Source organism: Symphalangus syndactylus, chromosome 5 (genome assembly GCF_028878055.3).
Source record: "Symphalangus syndactylus isolate Jambi chromosome 5, NHGRI_mSymSyn1-v2.1_pri, whole genome shotgun sequence".
In the NCBI taxonomy this organism is placed as follows: domain Eukaryota; kingdom Metazoa; phylum Chordata; class Mammalia; order Primates; family Hylobatidae; genus Symphalangus; species Symphalangus syndactylus.
This window is the reverse complement of record NC_072427.2, coordinates 7,880,443-7,887,357: the sequence shown is the minus strand read 5'-3', so window position 1 is coordinate 7,887,357 and position 6,915 is coordinate 7,880,443.

Below are 6,915 nucleotides of genomic sequence, written 5' to 3'. Positions count from 1 at the left end.
TTTTTTTTTTTTTTTTTTTCTTAAGACAGAGTCTCTCTGTCATCCAGGCTGGAGTGCAGTGGCGTGATCTCAGCTCACTGCAACCTTCGCCTCCTGGGTTCAAGCAATTCTCCTGCCTCAGCCTCCCGAGTAACTGGGACTACAGGCACCCACCACCACACTTGGCTAATTTTTTATATTTTTTAGGAGAGACGGGATTTCACCACGTTGGTCAGGCTGGTCTCGAATTCCTGACCTCAAGTGATCCGCCCTCCTCAGCTTCCCAAAGTGCTGGGACACACTACAGGCATGAGCCACCGCACTTGGCCTGAGCTCACTCTTTATTTCTATCATCTGTGTCCTTTTTCTTTTCTTAATTTTTAAGACAGTCCCTTGTGAAAAAGCCTCCATCCTGTTCCAGCTCTTCCAAGGGAAGACAGGGACTCTGTGTCTGAAGCCAGAGAGACAAAGGAGGCAAAGAAGGGACCCTGGCTTGGGAAGGGCTGTGACCGCCCAACCTGTATTTGTGCAGCTTCTCCAGACCCAGGGAACTCTGTTCTCTCTGTTTGAACCTTACAACTGTGATATAATCAAGGTTGCTGGAGAGAATTTACATAGAACCCCACTGGGGTGGAAAAAACTCGAGAGGAGCCAACGAGGACAGCTCTCCCCTCCTATAAGTGCAGACAGCCCCTCGACCAGAACTTTCCAGAGTGGATTTTTGGGGCCAGGGTTCTCTGGGTAGTGGCAGGCTACTAGAAGGTTTCAAGGTCAAAGCAGAAAAGCAGTCATTACCACAAGACATTCAGAGCTACATCCACTCGTAGTCAGCTGAATAATTAATAATAATAATAATCTCTAAAGAGATCAGGCCCTAATCTTTGGAACCACATATGGCAAAGGGGTCTTTGCTTGTGTGATTAAATTAGGGATTGAGAAGAGAGATCATCCTGGATTGTCCAGGCAGACCCTAAATTTCAAGATACTTTATGAGTGGAAGGCTGAAGGAGATTTGGCACAGACGGGAGGGGAGGAGGCAGAGATGAGTGTGATGTGGCCACAAGTCAGGAAATGCTGGCAGCCACCAGAGGCTGGAAAAGGCGAAGAAGGGACTCTCCTGGCGCCTGGGAGGGGGCGTGTCCCTGTGGACCCTGGCTTTTGACCTGGCCTGTGTGCTTCAGACTTCTGGCCTCCAGAACTGTGAGAGAACAAATTTCTATTGTTTTAAGCCATCAGGTTTGTGGTCATTTGTTACAGTCTCCACAGGAAATAAATATGTTCATTTAAAACTGTAAATTGGCCAGATATGGTGGCTCATGCCTCTAATCCCAGCACTTTGGGAGGCTGGGGTGAGCAGATCACTTGAGCCCAGGAGTTTGAGACCAGCCTGGGCAACGTGACAAAACCCCATCTCTACAAAAACACAAAAATTAGCTGAGTGTGGTGGCGTGTGCCTGTAATCCCAGTTACTCAAGAGGCTGAAGCAGGAGGATTGCTTGAGCCCTGGAGGTCGAGGCTGCAGTGAGCTGTGACGGTGCCACTGCACTCCAGCCTGGGCAACAGAACAAGACCCTGTCTCAAACAACAACAACAAAAACCTCGTAAATTTCCTGAAGGTTTGGGACTCTGTCTGATTTGTTTCCTGTTTCATCCTGAGCCCCTAAATAAGACCCGGCTTTGGTAAATGCTCAGTACATATTTATGGAATAAATGTTGGTTGTTCACGGGTCTCTAAGAGGAGGGTAATAATTTTTGGCACTTCCCAAACTTATTTACCAAAAGAACCCTTTTCCAAAAAACATCTTTTGGTTCAAGGGTTTCTTACTCTGGGAAATACTGATTTTTGTTGTTGTTGTTGTTGATGCTGCTGCTGCTGAATCTTAGGAAAAGTGTAGAGGGGGTTGTTTAAATGGTATATTCTACAGTGCTGGCTTTTTGCCCTTTTTTTTTTTTTTACCCTAGTAACCTGGTTTTTACCCTTGGAATGCTCAGCACTTTACAGTGTCCCATTTTTCTTGGGTGATGGGACATGCTCAGATTGTGAAGCAAAGTATTTATGGGAATGAATGGCTCTGATCACACATTTGTATTAACAAAAATGTGATGCTTTGAAATGTTTAAATGCCACACAGTCATTATTTATATACTGTCCATTTAAAAGGAGAGGCAATCAGAAATGTCATGCCTGCCCAGCTTTACAGTAATAACACTATTTATTGCAGAGATACAAATTGTCACGCTAGCAATATTTAGCAGTGGCATCCAGCTTCCCATCTTCAGCCTGTGCTAGCACTGTATTTTGTATGTCAACTGCAAATGATCAATTACAGTTCTTCTGAAGGGGGCCAACTTCTTTTCTTCTCCAAGGTGATTGGCGGTGTCTACAAGAATGAGAGAAGCCCTTATTCTCATTGCCTTTGCTAGTGTGTTTATTTTAGGTTTATAAAAGAAGAGTGCACACAGGTATTACTCAGATGTGTAAGACTCTCATCTGAGAGGAGCCAGAGGGTAGGTGGATGCAATCCTTTTTTTTATTTTTATTTTTGAGATGGAGTCTCGTTCTGTCACCCAGGCTGGAGTGTAGTGGCGTGATCTCGGCTCACTGCAACCCCCGCCTCCCGGGTTCAGGCCATTCTCCTGTCTCAGCCTCCTGAGTAGCTGAGACTACAGGTGCCGGCCACCACGCCTGGCTAATTTTTTGTATTTTTAGTAGAGACAGGGTTTCACTGTGTTAGCCAGGATGGTCTCGATCTCCTGACCTTATGATCTGCCCGCCTCGGCCCCCCAAAGTGCTGGGATTACAGGTGTGAGCCACCACGCCCGGCCGGTGGATGCAATTCTTTCACAGCACACAATAACACATAGCAGTGGGTCCTGCTGAGCCCTGTGCACGTGGTATTTTGAATTTACTCACAAGATGCACTCCTGAGAAGGAGGTCGAGAAACACAGGAACAAGCTGGTGAAAGGTCCGGGCGAAAGGCAGGTAATAGTGGTAGCTGTGTTGAAACAATTTCCGGTCTGCTTTTTTTTGTTTGCTTTTTCTTTTTTGTTTTTAATGGGGTCTGGCTCTGTCGCCCAGGCTGGAGTGCAGTGGCGCCATCTCGGCTCACTGCAAACTCCGCTTCCTGAGTTCAAATAATTCTCCTTCCTCAGCCTCCCAAGTAGCTGGGATGGCAGGCACACACCAACATGCCTGGCTAATTTTTGTATTTTCAGTAGAGACAGGATTTCACCATATTGGCCAGGCTGGTCTCCAACTCCTGACCTCAGGTGATCCGCCCGCCTCGGCCGCCCAAAGTGCTGGGAATACAGGCCTGAACCCCCGCGCCCAGCCTCCAGTCTGTTTAAGAAAGATTTTATTGCTTCCCCCCCACCCCACCCCCCCAAGAAAAGATAACTGTATTATAAATTCTAAGAAGTTCTGGAAGAGAGGGTATTACATACCCAGGTGGCAGGAGGTTACTGAGAAGCAGAAGTATATGTAAATGATTAGTAATGAGAGATTAAACTTCAGAAATCAAAAGATCCCTAAGAGAAGAGAGTTTTTAAAATCTAAGATCATAGGATTCAAAGGATGAAGTAAGTTCTCAAGTATGTCTCCCTCTCTAGAAGTCGAGAAGATTTAGTTGTTTTGTTATCAAGGTCAATTACAGTAATGGATACTATCTGTTGTTTCTCAAGATAAATTTGCATTTTTCCCAGGTTCTTTTGGAAAAGTCAGGTCACTTGGAAGTAACAGTGTTCTGGGTAGATGACTGAGCAAGAGGTTCTGTATGATAATTCTTCTCTGTTAATACCAACAAGATATCAATTTAAAAAAACAGAAATCTAGAGACTATTTGGTGAATATATTAATATTGAGACAGAAAGAAATTAGCCCTTCTTAGGAGTTAGGTTAAAAAAAAGAAGAAAGGTAAACGCTTAAAAATAAGTGAAACCCTTATTCAGTACACGCCATTAATATCAGGAAAACCATTAAAGCTGCTGTCCCTTCTAAAAATAACAGCTACAAGAATCACAATGAGAATATAGATGACCTTCATTCTCAAATAAAGAGGAATGGGACAGGACAACCACTGAACCTGTTGGAGTTTTAAAACCATAAAATGTAGTGATTGCTTTAAACAGAACCATTTAGAACAGTCTAGAAGCACTAATAGAGAAAGAGAGAGAATACTCCAGAATATTGAATTACTAAAATAAAGAATAACCTGGAAAATCAAGTGTATGATAAAGAAGGATTAACCCTTCCATAGATAGCATAAAGGAAAAACCATACAGCCTGGTTTTCCAACCTGGCAGCCAGGGGCAAGAGGTCAATAAATGTTAGCCACTGTTGAAACTATTCCTCCTAAAAAACAATTAAAGTATGGCCCCAGCCCGTAACTTAAACCATAAGCCAATAGAATTTCCAGAACTGATTAAAGAGGTTAGATTGGAAACTGAAACAGACAGTGGTGAATATATACATTTGATTTTATAGGCATTTAAAGTATTCCACATCTCATTCCAAAAAAGAATCTCAGCTCTATGGGGCAGTTACATAACAGACAAGCTATAAATAAAGAATGAGATCAATCGATATATAAATAAATGAACTCAGCGATAATGAAATCGTCACCAGAGGCTTGGTCCCTTTGACCACTCTCAGCAACTCTCCGGGAGTATCTCAGTGTTTAGGAGACGATACTGCAGTCAGTGGCAGAGCTAAAACTCTAAACTCCGTGCTCCTCCCAGCAACGGCCCATAAAGTCTGACGACCACACAACAGCAGCCAGATAGTAATGCTCGAGTTTCCCAGTGGAGAACGGAGAATGCAACCATGTTTTCTCAGTGTTCAGTGTGAAATGAATACAAGTGACTGGCATGATTTTACCTGTTCTATTCATGTTCTTATTTAAAATGTAATCAAGATGGGTGGTTTTCTGCTTTTAAAAAGTGCTTTACTCTAGCAGTTGAGACTGTAACCTTCCTAAAAGCAATGGAAAACTATATATAGTCTTCCTAAAAAGGACAAAAAAAAAAAAGAGATTCTCACAGATAATCTACCAGATTTGATCTCAGAAAATGCTGCAGATACTCCCTGACCATACACTTCCCCTCCAAATAGCATTTCCAGAGTCATAGCAATAAATGATCAGCATCAGTTACAGAAAAGTGTAAGAATTATTTTGAAACTATTTTACAAGTTATGAGGAATGGTACAAAGGAAAAGAGAGGGCAGGTGTAAAGTTAAAAGTGCAAAATTCTAAATGTCAGATTTTTATGAGAAGTCATTATTATGTACTTTAAAAATACCAATATTTGTTTTGTATTTCTTTTTAGAATTAAGTGAAGTAAAAGAAGCTTAAATATGACCCTTTCCCAAGTGAAGAAACAAAAAAGACAAATAACAGAAAACAGAATAATAAAAATATGGTTACAATGGTTTAAATACAGCAATTACAAGAGCATGCCAATAGATTAAATTTCAATATTTTTTAAAAAAGAGTTTCAGGTTGAATTCAAGAAAAAAATCCAAGAATATTTTATTTAAAAGAGAAAGAAGACGAGATGTGGAAAGAACAAAAATAATTGGTTAGGTAAGAAAGTATCAATTAAATATATTATGATATCAAAGCAGTATATAAAGCAAAAAGGGTTATGTGTGAGTTTGTGTGACAACAAAAGGCAAAATAATCACTAAAACCAAAAAGTATTAAATTTATATGAATTACAACACATTGCAACAAAGTACATAAAAAAACTTAGACCTGCAAGATGAAATTGAGAGAAACAAAATAGTAGCAGAAATCCTTTTCCTATCATAAAAGTTAGACAGATGAATTAGGGAAAAAAAAAGAAATACTAATACTTTGTAAAACTGAAACTACAAGAAAGAAGGCCGAATGAGCAATTTTATGGGGAGAATTTAAAGAGAAAATGCAGAATATGTAAAACTTTCAGAGAAAAGAAATGAATGGAACTTTTCAATAAAGGAAAAACACCAATAATTGTATGCACTGTATTATGTGACCTTGCTGCAAAAATGTTAATAGTTTATTTTAAATAAACGAAAAATAACTAAATATCAGTGAAACAAAAATTCTATCACCTGGTCAAAGAAATTTAAAATATAACAACAAATCATTTTAAAAATATGAAAAATGAAGATACTATTCAATAAATATTTGAACTTAGAGAAAAGATATAAAGAAAATGTATTGTTTTACATGTTTTATTAGTAAAGTAAAATTTAAAAAACTAGAAAAACACTTGTAGGTAAAGGACCAACCAAAACCCTCAAGACAAAAACACATACAGCAGTAAACAAATTGATTCTGTGAAATTGTCACAAAAAATTCTGCGAAATGCCAAAACAGAGAACTCTCTTACTTTGAAAAGACAAAAAAAATCAAATTCGCTATCAAAATTAATGAGATTAAAAACCCTAGAAAGTTTTGAAAATCAATGAAAAGAGACAAAATCATTAGAGATTATGGTGCCCATTTACAATGGTGATGCACTTAGAAATTTAAATAAGATGGATGATTTTACAAAAGTTAGAGAGTATCAAATGGTATCATGAGAGACAGAAATGTGAACAGGCCAGTTGCTAAGGAAGAAATTAAGAAGGGTAGCCAAGAGACTGCTTTCCTTGCCACAAGGAATTAGCTGGAAATTTTTTCAAAATTTCAAATAAAAGTTAATTACACCTAATAAAAATTTTCTTAAGTTAAATAGTTCCTAGTTTATTCTAGCAGGCAAAATTGATTCAGTTCTTAAAAAGTGTAATACTACAAAAGAAATCTGTCTCTAATCAAAATGCTTGTAAGTGTGAAAATACCTGCGAGTAGAATGTGATCCTATTTTTAAAGATTTGTTTACCATATCTTTATGATAGGGTTTATCACTGTGATATGTTTAGTTTAAAAATATAAAGTAATGAATAAAGT